Source organism: Schistocerca piceifrons, chromosome 2 (genome assembly GCF_021461385.2).
Source record: "Schistocerca piceifrons isolate TAMUIC-IGC-003096 chromosome 2, iqSchPice1.1, whole genome shotgun sequence".
Lineage (NCBI taxonomy): Eukaryota > Metazoa > Arthropoda > Insecta > Orthoptera > Acrididae > Schistocerca > Schistocerca piceifrons.
In genome coordinates, this window is record NC_060139.1 from 420463755 (window position 1) to 420483096 (window position 19342).

At 42.1% G+C, this 19342-nt stretch overlaps 1 protein-coding gene across 1 annotated transcript in view; it reads left to right on the plus strand.

The window, feature by feature from the left end:
- LOC124775860 overlaps positions 1–19342 on the plus strand; it is a 416537-nt gene that overhangs the window by 189967 nt on the left and 207228 nt on the right. The window lies entirely within an intron of this gene.

A 19342-nucleotide genomic window follows, 5' to 3' on the forward strand; every position in this document is an offset into this window, starting at 1 on the left:
TACTTCCTAACACTTAAATTTACATTTGATGTTAATAAATTCCTTGTCTTCAGTAATTCTTTCCAGACTGCATTTTATAATGTCTCTACTAAGTAGAGTTAGTTTTCTGTGCAAATTGCAAAACTGGCATACTACTTTTATTATCTCATTTCTTAATTTAATCCCTACAGAAAGGCCAGATTTAATTCATCACCATTCCATTTCTATTGTTTTAATTTTGTTGATGCTCACCTTATAATCTCTTTTCAAGACACAATCCCTTCCACTCAGCTACTCTTCCAAGTCCGTTGCTGTCTTACAGAATTACAATCTCACTGGCAAACCTCAAAGATTTTATTTCTGCTCCCTGAATTTTAATTCCTCTTCCAAATTTTTGTTTGGTTTGCTTTACTGCTTACTCAGCGTACAGGCTGAACAATGTTGGGGATAGGCTACAGCTCTGTTTCACTTCCTTCTCAACCACTGCTTCCCTTTCATGCCCATTGAGTCTTATAACTGCTGTATGGCTTCTGTGCAAATTGTTTATATCCTTTTGTTCCCTGTATTTTACTGCTGCTTCCTTCAGAATTTCAAATAGTGCATTTCAGTCAACATTGCCTAAAGCTATCTCTAAGTCTACAAATTTTATAAATGTAGGTTTGCACTTCTGTAACCTAACTTCTAAAATAAATCATAGGGCCAGTATTTCCTACATTTCTATGGAACCCAAACTGATCTGTAAATAATTTGTAGCAGTATTTTGCAGTCATTACTTATTAAATTGGTGGTTCACTAATTTTTGCACTTGTCAGCATCTGCTTTCTTTGGAATTGGAATTGTTTGTAAAGTGTGAGACTATTTCACAAGTCTCATATTTTTTGCACACTAGGTGGAATAATTTTTTCTTGTCTGGCTCTTTCGAGGATCTCAACAATTGTGAGGGAATGCTGTCTGCTCCAGGGGACTTAGGTTTTTCTGTGCTCTGTCACATTCTTCTCAGTACCATACCTTTTCTCTTATCTTCATCTGCTCCCTCTTCCTTTCTGTAATATTGTCACATCGACACCACAGTCAACTACAAAACAAAGGCTGTGTCATCAGTGAAGTACAGCAAGAACACTGAAGACACATTTGTGACTGACACCAACATACAGCTGCAACAGAAAAGAACTGAACTCCTGTATGGAAAGTGGAGCTATTTATACAAACACTGAATATTCCAGAATATCAAAACATTACAAACATAACATATGTCAAGAACATTCCAGAAATGATAAATATGAAATAAGAAATAATTGTTGGTGGTTGGGCTTGAACTGATAACATGCAGCACACCAGCTAACACTGCTAATCTGTACACCATACTGCATACTCACAGATTGTGGCATTACGCCTTCTCTTGGCGAAATAGTGACGTGGTATTTTACAAATTCTCATTTGAAGCCATCGACAGCATCCTGGATCTAATCTTCTCAATGGTCCTCTGTGATATGCCACTGACACCATACTGCATACTCACAGATTGTGCCATTACGCCTTCTCTTGGAGACATAGTGACGTGGTATTTTACAAATTCTCATTTGAAGCCATCGACAGCATCCTGGATCTAATCTTCTCAATGGTCCTCTGCAATATGCCACTGACAGGTCCTTGCATTCTCATTGTGCTGTTACAATATTGCCTTCAAGCTCTTTTCGTTTACGAAACCTCTTTATATACTTCTACCATCTTTCATCTTCGCTTCTTCATTTAGAACTGATTAGCCATCTGAGCACCTGATATTAACCAAATTGCATCTCTGTTTCTCCAAAGATCTCTTTATATCTTTCGGCAAGTTATACATGCTTCTCCGGCCTCGCTGTTGTGCTTTAGACAGTCCTACTTAACCATTTTGTATTTCCTACCAATCTCATTTTTTAGACTTCTGTATTTTCCTTCACCTGCCTAGTTTGCTGCATTTTATATGGCCTGAGCTCCCAGTTGGTGCACATCGACAGCGCAGAAAGTTACGTATATAGCTTCTTCTCTGTGTTTACTTCGAAGATTCTTACTTAAATTGTGTGTGAGTTTCGTATAAGAGGTGTAATTTCAAGTTTTAGTTACTGTAATCGTAAATTCAGGCAGATTGTAGTGCAGTCGTTAGGCATTTGTACAGGTTAGTTCATACATTCTTTGCATGTTTCCCTTGCGTTATCTAGGCACGGACTCGTGTTTCAGTAACTGTTGTTCAACATCGACTAGAATGGACAGAGACTGTGATTGCTGTGTTCGGATGAGGGCTGAGTTGGCATCCCTTCGCTCACAGCTGTAGGCTGCAGGCTGCGCTGACTTTGGTCGTGCAGCTTGAGGCTGTTGCCAATGGGCACCACTGTGGGGAGCCGGACTTGGGTATCATGGGGATGTCAACCTCATCCCGTCTGTCCCCAGATTGGTCTGCCGCTGTGGTTGCCCCGGTTGCTGCCCGCAGTGGGGCTGAGCCCTCGCCTGTGGTTGATTGGGAGGTCGTTCCAAGGCGTGGCAGGCAGCGAAAGATGTCCCCGGAGGCTGATCAGAAAGCCTTCCCGGTGTGTCTGACAAACAAGTTTCAGGTACTGTCTCTGGCTGAGCCAGATGCAGCTGCCTGCCCTGTTTCAGAGGATGATTCTCAGCCTTCAAGATCCGGGCAGTCACAGAGGGTGGGCTTATTGGTAGTTGGGAGCTCCAATGTTAGGCGGGTAATGGGGGCCCTTAGGGATATGGCGGCCAAGGAGGGGAAGAAATCCAGTGTGCACTCCGTGTGCATTCCGGGTGGAGTCATTCCTGATGTGGAAAGGGTCCTTCCGGAAGCCATGAAGAGCACAGGGTGCAGCCAGCTGCAGGTGGTGGCACATGTTGGCACTAATAATGTGTGTCGCTTTGGATCTGAGGAAATTCTCTCTGGATTCCAGCAGCTGTCTGATTTGGTGAAGGCTGCCAGTCTTGCTTACGAGATGAAGGCAGAGCTCACCATCTGCAGCATCGTTGACAGAACCGACTGCGGACCTTTGGTGCAGAGCCGAGTGGAGGGTCTGAATCAGAGGCTCAGACAGTTTTGCAACCGTGTTGGCTGCAGATTCCTTGACTTGCGCCTTAGGGTGGTGGGGTTTCGGGTTCCGCTGAATAGGTCAGGAGTTCGCTACACTCAGCTGGTGGCTACACGGGTAGCGGAGGCTGTGTGGCGTGCACTGGGCAGTTTTTTAGGTTAGAAGGCCTCGGGAAAGTACGGGATGGGCTGCAATCTCAAAGGGTGCATGGCAAATATAGGATGTGCTTGGATCAAGGAACAGCCGGAATTGTTGTTGTAAATTGTTGTAGTTGTGCTGGGAAAGTCCCTGAGCTTCAAGCGCTAATAGAAAGCGCAGAAGCTGAAATTGTTATAGGTACAGAAAGCTGGCTAAAGCCTGAAATAAGTTCTGCATAAATTTTTACGAAGTCTCAGACGGTGTTCAGGAAAGATAGATTAGGCAGAATTGGTGGTGGAGTGTTTGTGTCTGTCAATAGTGGTTTATCTTGTAGTGAAGTCGAAGTAGATACTCCGTGCGAATCGGGGTGGGTGGAGGTTATACTAAACAGCTGAACTAAGTTAATAATTGGCTCCTTCTACCAACCCTCAGACTCCAATGATATAGTTGCTGAACAGTTCAGAGAAAATTTGAGTCTCGTAACAAATAAATACCCCACTCATGCGGTTATAGTTGGTGGGGACTTCAACCTTCCCTCGATATGTTGGCAAAAATACTTGTTCAAAACCGGTGGTAGGCAGAAAACATCTTCCGATATTGTCCTAAATGCTTTCTCTGAAAATTATTTCGAGCAGTTAGTCCACGAACCCATGCGAATTGTAAATGGTTGCGAAAACACACTTGACCTCTTAGCCACAAACAATCCAGAGCTAAAAGAGAGCATCATGACTGATACAGGGATTAGTGATCACAAGGTCGTTGTAGCTAGGCTCAATACCGTTTCTTCCAAATCCACCAGAAACAAACGCAAAATAATTTTATTTAAAAAAGTGGATAAAGTGTCACTAGAAGCCTTCCTAAGAGACAATCTCCATTCCTTCCAAACTGACTATGCAAATGTAGACGAGATGTGGCTCAAATTCAAAGATATAGTAGCAACAGCAATTGAGAGATTCATACCTCATAAATTGGTAAGAGATGGAACTGATCCCCCATGGTACATAAAACAGGTCCTAACGCTGTTGCAGAGGCAACGGAAAAAGCATGCGAAGTTCAGAAGAACGCGAAATCCTGAAGATTGGCTAAAATTTACAGACGCTCGAAATTTGGCACAGACTTCAATGCGAGATGCCTTTAAGAGGTTCCACAAGGAAACATTGTCTCGAAATTTGGTAGAAAATCTGAAGAAATTCTGGTCGTATGTAAAGTACACAAGCGGCAAGATGCAGTCAATACCTTCACTGCGCAGTGCCGATGGTACTGTTACCGACGACTGTGCCGCTAAAGCAGAGTTATTGAACGCAGTTTTCCGAAATTCCTTCACCAGGGAAGACAAATGGAATATTCCAGAATTTGAAACACGAACAGCTGCTAGCATGAATTTCTTAGAAGTAGATACCTTAGGGATTGCGAAGCAACTCAAATCGCTTGTCTTCAGGTCCAGATTGTATACCGATTAGGTTCCTTTCAGATTATGCTGATACAATAGCTCCCTAGTTAGCAATCATATACAACCGCTCGCTCACCGATAGATCTGTACCTACAGGTTGGAAAATTGCGCAGGTCGCACCAGTGTTTAAGAAGGGTAGTAGGAGTAATCCATCGAACTACAGACCTATATCATTGACATTGGTTTGCAGTAGGGTTTTGGAGCATATACTGTATTCAAACATTATGAATCACCTTGAAGGGAACGATCTATTGATATGTAATCAGCATGGTTTCAGAAAACATCGTTCTTGTGCAATGCAGCTAGCTCTTTATTCGCACGAAGTAATGGCCGCTATCGACAGGGGATCTCAAGTTGATTCCGTATTTCTAGATTTCCGGAAAGCTTTTGACACCGTTCCTCACAAGCGACTTCTAATCAAGCTGTGGGCCTATGGGGTATCATCTCAGTTGTGCAACTGGATTCATGATTTCCTGTCAGAAAGGTCGCAGTTCATAGTAATAGACAGCAAATCATCAAGTAAAACTGAAGTGATATCAGGTGTTCCCCAGGGAAGCGTCCTGGGACCTCTGCTGTTCCTGATCTATATAAATGACCTGGGTGACAATCTCAGCAGTTCTCTTAGGTTGTTCGCAGATGATGCTGTAATTTACCGTCTAGTAAGGTCATCCGAAGACCAGTATCAGTTGCAAAGCGATTTAGAAAACATTTCTGTATGGTGTGGCAGGTGGCAGTTGACGCTCAATAACGAAAAGTGTGAGGTGATCCACATGAGTTCCAAAAGAAATCAGTTGGAATTTGATTACTCGATAAATAGTACAATTCTCAAGGCTGTCAATTCAACCTGGGTGTAAAAATTACAAACAACTTCAGTTGGAAAGACCACATAGATAATATTGTGGGGAAGGCGAGCCAAAGGTTGCGTTTCATTGGCAGGACACTTAGAAGATGCAACAAGTCCACTAAAGAGACCGCTTACACTACACTCGTTCGTCGTCTCTTAGAATATTGTTGCGCAGTGTGGGATCCTTACCAGGTGGGATTGACGGAGGACATCGAAAGGGTGCAAAAAAGGGCAGCTCATTTTGTATTATCATGTAATAGGGGATAGAGTATGGCAGATATGATACGCGAGTTGGGATGGAAGTCATTAAAGCAAAGACGTTTTTTTCGCAGCGAGAGCTATTTACGAAATTTCAGTCACCAACTTTCTCTTCCGAATGTGAAAATATTTTGTTGAGCCCAACCTACATAGGTAGGAATGATCATCAAAATAAAATAAGAAATCAGAGCTCGAACAGAAAGGTTTAGGTGTTCGTTTTTCCCAAGCGCTGTTCGGGAGTGGAATGGTAGAGAGATAGTATGATTGTGCTTCGATGAACCCTCTGCCAAGCACTTAAATGTGAATTGCAGAGTAATCATGTAGATGTAGATATTTTCTCCTTTAATAAATTAAATTAAATATCTTCTATGTTATCCAAGGATTTCTACTAGGCCGTGCCTTTTTACGTATTTGATCCTCTGCTGCCTTCACTATTTGATCTCAGAAAGCTACCTGTCAAATGTTACCAAGTGCTCCCTCTGTAACTCACAATAATTTCTGATTCTTTCAACTTAACCAGGTTCCATCTCCTTAATTTGCTACTGTTTTACCATTTCTTAGGTTTTAATGTACAGTCTGTCTATACAAATAAAAATCAGTTGCCACATGTATGAAAGATCATCAATTGAGAGCAGCTTGACCGATTTGGTTTTTTTTCCTTTAATTACTAGGGCAAGGTTTGTATGAAAGAAAATTTTTGGGAAATCCACCAGAAAAGTTGAAAATCTGGATGGTTTTTTTTATGCAAATCTCAATGAAAGAAATGTGATGGTCAATTTAACAGTTCTGTCATCACAAGTTTTCGTAATAATAACAAATTCCACAATGAGTATTGATATTTTGTGAAAAAGAATATAATGGAAAGCAACATTTAGTGGTGATCATAATGTCACGTAGAGGAAGGTGTAAGTAGATGAATGACGAACACTAACTTCACTTAACAAAGGTTTATTCAGCACTTGCACATACAAGAGTGCAGAGCAAACTACCTCTGGCCAGTACACATATGGTATATATACAGCTACAGAACATTCCAGTACAGTGCTTCTTGCCATTTGTGGATACTTCTAGAATGTACTCGAACCAAATACAGAAATTAAAATTTTTTTCAGTTCAGTTGAGTTCTGAATTCAAGACCTTCCATGCAACAATCTAGTATCATAACCGCTAGACTTCGGCGACTGCGCTACTCAGCTTCTTCTGTGACATTGCTCTGTCCTTAGTGGTACAGCGTCTCAGTGTTACATCCTCCTTGTCCGGGAACAAGTCACCAGTCCTGCATACTCCGACTCCCGACCTGATGTTCACCCTGGCAGTGATCTTCTTAGAACTTCCCTTGCCACTACATCCTTCGTTGCCTTTCCACTTGTTGCCTGTTGCTGGAACTTCGAATTTACCCTGGGCTGCAGGATTCTTCTAGGGCTTCATTCGAAGGACATGGACCGTATCTCCCATCTTGTGTCGGGGTCGAAATCTTCAACTTCATAAGTAACATCAGACAACTGTCTTACAACCTTACAAGGTCCAAAGTAGCACCTGAGGAGCTTCTCAGAGAAACCAACCTTCCGAACAGGAGTGAAGTTCCAGACGAGGTCACCAGGCTGGTAGACAACAGGGTGGTGGCTCGCGTCATACCTTTGGCAGTCGTTTTCTTTAGGCTGCAACGTGTGGAGTTGCCCGATGTAGTCGTCGTCCACATCATCAGGATGTAACAGAAACACAGTGTCCATCATCATCGTTGCCTCATGCCCATGCACCAGGAAAAATGGCGTAAATCTTGTGGTGTCTTGTTTGGCAGTGTTGTAGGTAAACATCACGAAAGGTAGCACCTCATCCCAGTTGTTCTGCTCAACATTGACAAACATTGATAGCATGTCGGCCAAGGTCTTATTAAGGTGTTCAGTAAGCTCGTTAGTTTGCAGATGATAGGCAGTCATCATGTGATGAGTAATGTTGCACCGACAGTTTATCTCTGTCACAAGATTGAAAAACTTTCCCTCAATCCATAATTAACAATCTTGGGGCGCCGTGTTTTAATACAATGTCTTCCAGGATGAATTTGGCTACCTCAAATGCTTCGGCTGTTTTCACGGCTTTTGTAATGGCATAGTGTGTCAGATAATTAGTGCAAACAATAATCCATCTTTGGCCCCTAGCAGATATTGGTAATTGTCCGAGGAGGTCAATCCCAAAGGGCTGGAAAGGCGTTTCGGCTGGTGGAATTGGTATGAGTCAGCCAGGTGGTTACTGAGGAACTGCCATTCTCCTCGGGCATTCTCGACAGTGCGACACATAGTGACGGACACTCCTAAATAAACCTGACCAGAAAAATCTCTTGCAGATCCTATTGTATGTCTTAATAAATCCTAAATGTCTGGCCTTAGGTGTGTCATGGAATTTCTGTAGAACATCTAAGCGCATGTGTTTAGGAATCACTGGTAGCCACCTCTTTCCAAATGGATCAGAGTTTTTCGTACAAAGTAATCCATTAACTACCTTATATTGTCCTTTCACATCCTCTGACCAATTTAAGGCAAGCATAATATGAGATATCTTGGCGTCCTTCTTCCACTCAGCAGAGAGATCCTGGAGTGCAGCGAGACAGCCACTATCTTCATCAAAGTCTTGATGGTCTTGAACAGGGTTTCTTGAGAGACAGTCGGCATCTTGGTGTTTTCTTCCACTTTTGTACACTATGGTAATGTCAAACTCTTGAAGACTTAGTGCCCACCTGGCGAGTCGTCCTGTTGGATCCATAAGACCTGTCAACCAACAAAGTGAGTGATGATCTGTAGCAACTGTGAATGGCCTTCCATAGAGATACTGTCGAAATCTGCATGTAGCCCAGATCACAGCAAGACATTCTCTTTCTGTAGTTGAGTAGTTTCTCGTAGGCCATAACGTTCTCTTTTCCATCCAAAATCTGCACCAGAACAGATCTCATATCCCCTGGCATCTGTATATAGTTCTGTAGGTGCTCTCTCATCATACAGACCAAGTACAGGGTCAGTCATCAGAGCTTTTCGCAGCACTTCGAAAGAATCTTGTTGAGCACCACCTCAGATAAATTTAGCATCAGCTTTTAACAACTCTTGGAGTGGCCTGGCTTTGATACAAAAGTCTTTGATAAAACGATGGTAATAAGAACATAATCCGAGGAAGCTTCTCACATCTCTAATACTTTCAGGAATAGGAAATTCCATTATAGATCTCACCTTTTCTGGGTCTGGTCACATGCCTTCGTTTAACACAAGGTGCCCAAGTATTTTGATTTCTTTTGCTCCAAAGAGACACTTTCTTGGATTAAGTTTCAGTCCAGCTTGTTGGAGCCCCCCTCAGTCTTTTTATGTGTTCATCAGATGTCTCTGAGAACACTATAATGTCATGTAAATAACAAAGATACATCATCCACTTCAGGTGCCTTGATTATCCATCATTCGTTCAAAAGTTGCTGGTGCATTACACAAACCAAGTGGCATTACCTTAAACTTGTACAGGCCCTCAGGGGTGATGAATGCAGTTTTCTCACAATCAGCCTCATCTACTTTGATTTGCCAGTATCCCAAGTACATGTACATGGTTGAGAAAAACTTAGCCCCCTTCAAACAATCTAGTGTATCATCAATTCGTGGAAGAGGGTAAACGTCCTTTTTAGTTACCTTATTCAGCTTCCTGTAATCAGCACAAGAGCACCAACTGCCATCCTTCTTCCTGACGAAAACCACTGGTGGTGATCATGGGCTCTGCGAAGGCTGAATGATGTCATTCTTCATCATTTTCTCTATCTCATCGCGAATTATTCAACGTTCCATTGCTGACACACGGTATGCTCTCTGACTTATTGGTTGCTGGTCTCCAGAGCTAATCCAGTGCTTCACTGTTGATTTGTGTAATTTGCTCTTCACCTGTGGATTGAATCATTCAGAGAACTCTTGAAGAATGCCATGTAGCTTCTTCTGTTGTTCCTTAGTGAGATCTGGTGATAGTTGAGCTAGAAGATCTTGTCTCATAGTGGTAGTGCTAATTTCGCCCACAGACTCGGCATAGGAATTTTCTATGACGCTCAGCTGTTCTGCAATTAACGGCTCAGCATTTGCTATGCACATGTATTGTGGAAGGATCTGCGATTCTCGGCGACAGTTAACTATCCACAATTCACCGAATCTGTTCTTAAACGAGACAACACAGGCTGGGGTGACCAAGTTATTCTTCAGTAGTATGCTTCTCTTACATTCCACTACAAGATCCATGGGTTGATGCATGGCACGACACATGACAGCTACCTTTCTAGCGCTGACTGCAGGAATGATCACTTCATCCAGCACACATAGTCTCCACATAAGCGGATGCCCATTTTCCTGTCCACAGTATCTCATCTCATCTAGCACAATCTTCGAGCGACCACAATCTGTAACTGCTTGAGAAGCTTTCAAAAAATCCCATCCGAGAATGACGTCATGACTACAGTCTTGTAAAACGATGAATTCTAAGGGTTGTGTATGGCCACTTATACCCACACGAAAGACACATCTTCCTGTACGTTTTACATATTTCCCATTAGCCACCTTCAGCAGAGATGTTTTGCTGTCGACGAATACGGTTTTCTGCAACTTGTGACAGTGACAGTACTTCTGCAAAATGACTGAATTGATGCTCCAGAGCCCACAAGAGCTTGGGCTGGTCGGCCATCTGTGAGGATATTGACATAGTTTCCTATAATTTTTGTAGTGATTAATGGTGGAGGACTTTTCTCTTCAGCGGCCTCACCTCCAAGGAAGGTCGCACCCTTTAGTTTTCCAGGTTGCGGCAATTAGGTGATCGTCTGGAGCTTCTAAACAGCAATGGAGACCTTGATTGACATGTTGGGAAGCATCCTCTCCAGTGGCTAGCTTGCGGCGATGGTGACCTACGTCGTCCTGCACCCACATCTTGTTCATCTTTGTCGTCGTGGAGTTGGCGTCAGTCTGCTGTGTTCTGGCGTGGGCGTCATCAAATATCCACTGTCTTTCTCAACAACAGCACACCACATGTCCCAGTCGTCCACAGTGCAAACATACTGGTTGGTTATCTTGGGTCCTCCAGATATCAGTCTTCCTTGGTGCTCAAACAGGTTCCTCATGTGGCATTGTAGGAACATAACTTTGCCTGGGTCTTGACTTTTTTACTGTTTTAAATGGAAATGGAGGACGAGAGATTGGGTTTATTTCTTTGGAAAAAATGCCACCAGTGAGATGTCGAAACATTGGCTGACGTCTGTGCAGCACAGGCAAACTTCATGATCATTGAGTCAATTAAACTGCCATAGAGTGTAGACAGTGTCTGAAGGCAAATCAAAGAAGACTGACAGACTGACTGACAGGTAATGCACAGCCTAAACAACTGGAGGAATAGACATGTTATACAATAAACATTTTCTGCTAAACTAGCTATAAAAAGAACATGCTAAGCTTTGGTGTGAAAATGGGTGATTTGTTTTCCTGTTCATAGCCATTTTTAACAGAAAATAGAAACATTGTGTTTATGATTAACTTTTATAATCCTACCTGCTCATAGATTAAAACCATGCGAAATACTGTCATTAAAGCGATTATCCTGACTGATCTAGCAGCTGGAAAGTTCTCTCTCATACCCCTTGTACTAATAATTCCAACCAATTTACCCTCTCATTTTGACTTCTGTCCCCAATCAAAGTTCTGTTTGTATAAACAAATAAGGTTGGAGAGAGGGGGGAGGAAGAGATGGGCAGAGAAGGGGGGAGGAGGAGATGGATAGAGTGAGTGTGGGATAAGAGATGTACAAGGTGTGGAGGGAAGGTGATGCCAGAGATAGGGGTCAGAAGGAGAAGGTGGAGAAAGAGAGGGATGGGAGTAGGAGAAAGATAGAAAGTGGTGGTGGTGGTGGTGGTGGTGGTGGTGGGGGGGGGGGGGGGGGGATGTGATTAGGACGTATATCCAATTCCCTTGCATATTTAGCAATTGCGGAGCATTGCTGGGTTCACTAGTAACCAATGAATTGTGAGCATAGTCAACACCATCACGTACTTGAGGCCTTAGTCCCGCTGCAATGCGGCATCAGCCTTGTTACTATTGATGTGGCAGTGTTAGGTAGAGAATGTGTCTAGATGCCCTCCCTGCCACCACCTGAAAGTCCCCAAGCCGGAATTAGTGCACCCCAGCTGTCTGCATCTAGTGTAAGCCATGGAGTAGTGCAAACGTTTTCAAATGTCTGTGAATCGTGTAACTGAGGCAGTACATAGGGACCAGCCCGGTATTCACCTAGTGGGATGTGGAAAACTGCCTAAAAACCACATCCAGTCTGGCCGGCGTACCGGCCCTCGTCATTAATCCGCTGGGCAGACTGATCCAGGGGCTGGCACACCTACCCAAGTCCAGGAACCAGTGCATTAGTACTCTTGGCTACCCTGGTGGGGTTGCTCATGAAAATGTCTTGCACTTTAAAATCTGATTTCAAAATCTCTGTCTTACCATTATATAATTAGTCTGAAATATTCCAGTGTCTGCAGGTCCCTACCACATATACAGCCTTTTTACATGATCCTCAGACAGTGATTAAATCATTCTCTGTGGAAAATTCTACCAGTCAGATTCCTTCTTCATTCCTTCCAGTGGTCTGTATTCTCCTGTTATTTTTCTTTCTTTTCCTTTCCCTGCTATTGGATTCCAGTCTCCCATCACAATTAAATTTTCCTCCACCCTAAATATCTGAGTTCATGGTGTGGGTTCCTGTAGTCATGTCCTAGTTCATGAACCACGGGCACTGTATGAGTGGCCAAGTAAGTGGTCCCGACAGTCGGGATACCAGTTACTTTGGAATAAGGCTGGGCATCTCGGACATATTCTGAGTCGTGGTCACCTTTGTGCTCATACGGCAAAGACTACCAAATCCACCGGTTAGTCCCTCAGCCGTTAGGGGTAAAACCCAATGGGACTCGGGGCAAGTAAGGCTAGCAACCTGCTTCCCTGGTACTTTAAATGTGATGCTGGCAACAATCAGAGCAAAATGCCTCGGACCTTTGGAGGTGACGGAGTCCCACCTCTAACTGACAAACCAGGGACTCCTAAGATACGACTTGGCAAACAAATGGTAATGAGATGGGGAGCTATTAATATCAATGGGGGCTACTCTTGGAAGAAGGTAGAGCTGGCAGAGGCTGCAAGTAAGATGGGGCTGGACGTTTTAGCTGTTAGTGACATTCGGGTAAGGGGTGAGAAAGAAGAAGAAGTGGGAGAATACAAGGTCTACTTGTCAGGAGTCAAAGCAGGAATAGCACAATGGGGTGTAGGGCTTTACATCAGGAAAGAAATGGAACCCAGCGCAGTTGCAATAAGGTATGTAAACGAACGACTGATGTGGATAGATTTGACAGTGTCTAGCAAGAAAATTAGGATTGTGTCAGTATATTCGCATTGTGAAGGGACTGATCAAGATAAGATGGATAGTTTTTATGAGACACTCAGTGATGTAGTTGTTAGAGTAAAGGCCAAGGACAGTGTTCTGCTCATAGGTGATTTTAACGCCAGGATTGGAAATCGAACAGAAGGGTATGAAAAGGTTATGGGTAAATTTGGAGAGGATATGGAGGCCAACAGGAACGGGCAGCAACTCTTGGATTTCTGTGCCAGTATGGGCTTAGTAATCACAAACTCCTTTTTTAAACATAAGAACATTCACCGATATACTTGGGAAAGCAGGGGAACCAGATCTGTCATTGACTATATAATAACAGATCAGGAATTCAGGAAGGCTGTGAGGGACACACGTGTATTCAGGGGATTCTTTGATGACACTGATCATTATTTAATCTGCAGTGAAATTGGGATTGCGAGGCCGAAAGTGCAGGAGGTCAGGTCCATATGTAGGAGGATAAGAGTGGAGAAACTTCAGGATAAGGAAATCAGGCACAAGTACATAACAGCGATCTCAGAAAGGTACCAGTTAGTTGAATGTAGTCAATTACAGTCATTGGAAAAGGAATGGACAAGGTACAGGGACACAGTACTACAAGTGGCTAAAGAATGTCTTGGAACAGTAGAGTGTGTAAAAGTAGGAGGAAGCAAACAGCTTGATGGAATGACACAGTCAAGGCAGCCTGTAAAAGGAAAAAGAAGGCGTATAAAAAATGGCTACATACTAGAACTCAGGTAGACAGAGAAAGTTATGTTGAAGAAAGAAACAAAGCCAAACAGATAATTGCAGCATCCAAGAAGAAATCTTGGGGAGACTTTGGAAACAGGTTGGAGACATTGGGTCAAGCTGCTGGAAAACCATTCTGGAGTGTAATTAGCAGTCTTCGAAAGAGAGTTAAGAAGGAAATGACAAGTATTTTGGACAGGTCAGGAAAACTGCTGGTGAATCCTGTGGATGCCTTGGGCAGATGGAGGGAATATTTTGAAGAGTTGCTCAATGTAGGTGAAAATACGATCAGTAATGTTTCAGATTTCGAGGTAGAATGGGATAGGAAAGATGATGGAAATAGGATCACGTTTGAGGAAGTGGAGAAAATGGTCAATAGATTGCAGTGCAATAAAACAGCTGGGGTCGTTGAAATTAAGTCGGAACTCATCAAGTACAGTGGAATGTCAGGTCTTAAATGGCTACACAGGATAATTGAAATGGCCTGGGAGTCGGGACAGGTTCCATCAGACTGGACAAAAGCAGTAATCACACCAATCTTTAAACATGGAAACAGAAAAGATTGTAACAACTACAGAGGTATCTCTTTAATCAGCGTTGTGGGTAAAATCTTCTCAGGTATTGTTGAAAGGAAAGTGCGAGTATTAGTTGAGGACAAATTTGATGAAAATCAGTGTGGGTTTAGGCCTCTTAGAGGTTGTCAGGACCAGATCTTTAGCTTACGGCAAATAATGGAGAAGTGTTATGAGTGGAACAGGGAATTGTATCTATGCTTTATAGATCTAGAAAAGGCTTATGACCGGGTTCCTAGGAGGAAGTTATTGTCTGTTCTACGAGATTATGGAATAGGAGGCAAACTTTTGCAAGCAATTAAAGGTCTTTACATGGATAGTCAGGCAGCAGTTAGAGTTGACGGTAAACTGAGTTCATGGTTCAGAGTAGTTTCAGGGGTAAGACAAGGCTGCAACCTGTCTCCACTGTTGTTCATATTATTTATGGATCATATGTTGAAAACAATAGACTGGCTGGGTGAGATTAAGATATGTGAACACAAAATAAGCAGTCTTGCATATGCGGATGACTTAGTTGTGATGGCAGATTCGATTGAAAGTTTGCAGAGTAATATTTCAGAGCTAGATCAGAAATGTAAGGACTATGGTATGAAGATTAGCATCTCCAAAATGAAAGTAATGTCAATGGGAAAGAAATATAAACGGATTGAGTGCCAAATAGGAGGAACAAAGTTAGAACAGGTGGACGGTTTCAAGTACTTAGGATGTATATTCTCACAGGATGGCAACATAGTGAAAGAACTGGAAGCGAGGTGTAGCAAGGCTAATGCAGTGAGCGCTCAGCTACGATCTACTCTCTTCTGCAAGAAGGAAGTCGGTACCAAGACTAAGTTATCTGTGCACCATTCAATCTTTCGACCAACTTTGTTGTATGGGAGCGAAAGCTGGGTGGATTCAGGTTACCTTATCAATAAGGTTGAGGTTACGGATATGAAAGTAGCTAGGATGATTGCAGGTACTAGTAGATGGGAACAATGACAGGAGGGTGTCCACAATGAGGAAATCAAAGAAAAACTGGGAATGAACTCTATAGATGTAGCAGTCAGGGCGAACAGGCTTAGATGGTGGGGTCATGTTACACGCATGGGAGAAGCAAGGTTACCCAAGAGACTCACGGGTTCAGCAGTAGAGGGTAGGAGGAGTCGGGGCATACCAAGGAGAAGGTACCTGGATTCAGTTAAGAATGATTTTGAAGTAATAGGTTTAACATCAGAAGAGGCACCAATGTTAGCACTGAATAGGGGATCATGGAGGAATTTTATAAGGGGGGCTATGCTCCAGACTGAACACTGAAAGGCATAATCAGTCTTAAATGATGATGATAATTTCTTTTATCTCATCATACATTCTGTCCGTATCATGATCTGTGGAGGTAATTGGCGTATAAACATGTATTATGGTGTTGGGTGTTGGCTTTGTGTCTATATTGGTTACAATACTACAATCACTGTGCTGTTCATAGTAGCTTATCTGCACTCTTATTTTCGCATTCATTATTAGACGTACTCATGTATTGCCCGTAATTAATTTCATATTAATAACCCTGTATCTGTCTGACCAGAAGTCCTGCTCTTCACTAATTCTCAGTATATCCAACTTCAACCTATCTAGTTTCCTTTTCCTTTTCTCTGACCCCTCTACTCAACTAAGGGATCTATCATTCCATGATGTAGATGTAGATATTCTCCTGAGTAGGCCTCACCTGGAATTCCAAATGGAGGGACTATTTTACCACTGGAATATTTTACCCAAGAGGATGCCTTCATTATTAAATCATATATGCCCTCAGCAAAAATAATTGCTGTAGGTTCTCTTGTTGTCAGTTGTTTGCAGTACAAGCACAGCAAGGCCATGTTGGCTAATGTTAAAGGGCCAGATAGTCAGTCATCCACACTGCTGGCCCTGCAACTACTCAAAAGGTTGCCGCCACTTTTCAGAAACCACATGTTTTTCTGACCTTTCCACAGGTACCCCCTCCATAGTGGTTGCACCTGTGGTACAGCTATCTGTACTGTTGAGACACTCAAGCCATCCCCACATAGGCAAAGTACAGATTGTCCCACATAGATGCCAAAAAGCAGCCAACCATTGTGGCAGTGTTTTTGACTGTAAGACAGATGACTGATTCAGATAGGAGTGATAGGGGAGCAGAAAAGACTGTGGCAATTGGCAGAGTAAGGTCTCCAGGACAAGTAGTGAGGTTTTGGGAGGTGGGAGAGGGGAAGACAGAGGGCTTTCACTGAACATACCAAAATGAGTACTGAAAAAGATGACAGTACCTATGATTATATTATATTATATTATATTAGATTTACTTGATCCGTAGTGAGGAGGTCATCCATGATGTAGAACATCTCAAAAAAACAATAATAAATAACAAATATTTACAACTAAAGCAAATAAGCTAACGTCATTTTTTTTTAATGAACACTACATGAAAGGATCATTTTACAAAACTCATTTACTAAGATCACATTAATGCACTGAATTTAAAATTTAAAAAAATATTTATAAGGTAATAAACATATAATAGAACTACTACAATACTTATTTACAATGAACACATTACTGAACTGAAATGGTGAAGAAGTTTATTCATCAGTGGAGTAGAAGGAGTTGGCCACCAATAAATCCTTTAGGCTTCTCTTAAATTGAATTTCATTTATTGTTAAGCTTTTTATTTCTGCTGGCAAGTTATTGAAAATGTCTGCTCCTGAAAAAGGCACACCTTTTTGTACAAGAGTAGGTGACTTCAAATCCTTATGAAGATTATTTTTATTTCTGTTATTGATTCCATGAACTGCGCTCATGGTTTGAAAAAGTGATATGATAAATTTCATTAAGGAATAAGTATATTGGGAAGCAGTAGTTTGTATCCCTAGTTCCCTAAACTGGCCTCTGCAGAGTGTTCTTGAGTTCACACCACATATAACTCTTATTGCACGTTTTTGTGCCCGGAAAACTTTAGCTTGGCTTGGTGAATTACTCCAAAAAATAATCCCATATGACATTGTGGAGTGAAAGTAAGCATAGTATGCCAGCTTTTTCATTTTTATATCCCCTATGTTTGAAAGGATTCACATTTCAAATAGAGATTTGTTTCGACACTTCAGCAGTTCTGTGGTGTGCTCCTCTCAGCTGAATTTACTATCATGCCGTAATCCCAAGAATTTAACACTGTCCACTTCTTCTATTTGTGCGAGGTAGCGCAGTGGTTAGACACTGGACTCGCATTCGGGAGGACGACGGTTCAATCCCGCGTCCGGCCATCCTGATTTAGGTTTTCCGTGATTTCCCTAAATCGCTTCAGGCAAATGCCGGGATGGTTCCTTTCAAAGGGCACGGCCGACTTCCTTCCCCATCCTTCCATAATCTGATGAGACCGATGACCTCACTGTCTGGTCTCCTTCCCCAAAACAACCCAACTTCTTCTATTTGTCATCTTTTATTAGGCATATACTCGCAGGACACCCCTTACAAGTTCTGAAGTGCATGTAGTGCCAATAGCACAGTCGGTTTTCAGTAGCTCCTCTGTTTATCATAACTCTTTCTTCAGCTAACTTTAAGCTCCCTACACCACTTTTCCACTGTAAGATATGACATCACATTCAATATATGCAATTTCTCTGAAACCGTATAAGGATATGCACTAGTCGCTGAGAGGAAGAGAGATTTGCTGGGTTTGTGTATACACACAATTCTCCAACAAGTATTCAATTGAATTATCTTTGCCACCATTTGTTTTTTGCAGCAGAATTTCCACATAATACAAGAACACCAACTTTACATTGACAAATGTCCACTGCAGGTAAATACCTGTTGTAACCTTACTTTCCAAACATTCATTTTAATTGCTAGTGAACTAAATGTTTATTTGGCACTACAGTAGTGTAGCCATAGTCACAGTACCTAAAACTGTTCTTTTAAAAAAAGGGGTTCTATTATCAGTTTCAATGAACTACATTGTCATTTTCATATGTAAAACATCAGCTGGAGAATATATAATGGGAATCGTGACCAAACATCTGACAACAATTATTACGAAAAATAATTAGACCAGGCAACCGAGGCAATAGTGGCACAACCAAGTCACTGCAAGTTATGCCCATGCTTGCCCAACCATTCATTCCATGTCCTGTTGTGGGATAGATAAAAACTACACCAGGGTAAAAATTGCCATAGATTCTTGCATTGTGTCCTGTTGAGACACAATGATCATATAGCTGATATAAATTCACAAGTCTGAAAATTAAGCACATATGTGTATATTTACTCATTATCATGGTGCAAACTCTCATGAGATAAACGCATATAATAACCTCACCATAAGTGTACCAAGCACAGCAAGCTCCCATATGGAATGCACCACATAATTGTACTATGTTCCAAAAAAAGAAGCTCAAAACATGCTGTACTCTCGTGTAGCACTGACGCACTACTAACTTGCTAACACAACCTTGCTCCATTTGCCTGGTAACCCATTCTGTCACTAGAGGGCATGAATGTTGTATAGAAACACAAGCAACAATACAGGATCTACATAATGTACAATAACAGGTGCTAGATGGCACCATTGTCAGGTTTTAACAAAACTAGTCTCTAGTCGATATATACAAACAAACCAAACATTGGTATACAAACCTCTGTTCGTGTTGTAATTCATCTAATCTTGCCCTCATGATCCATATTGGAACGATATATAGGGGATTGTAGTATATTCCTAGAGTCATCATTTAGAGATGGTCCTTGAAAGTTTGTAAGTACGCGTTCATGAGGTAGTTTATGTCTATCTTCAAGAGTCTGGCAGTTTCCTCAGTGTCTCTGTGCCACTCTCCCTTGGATCAAACAAACCTCTGACCATTTGTGCTGCCCTTCTCTGTATACA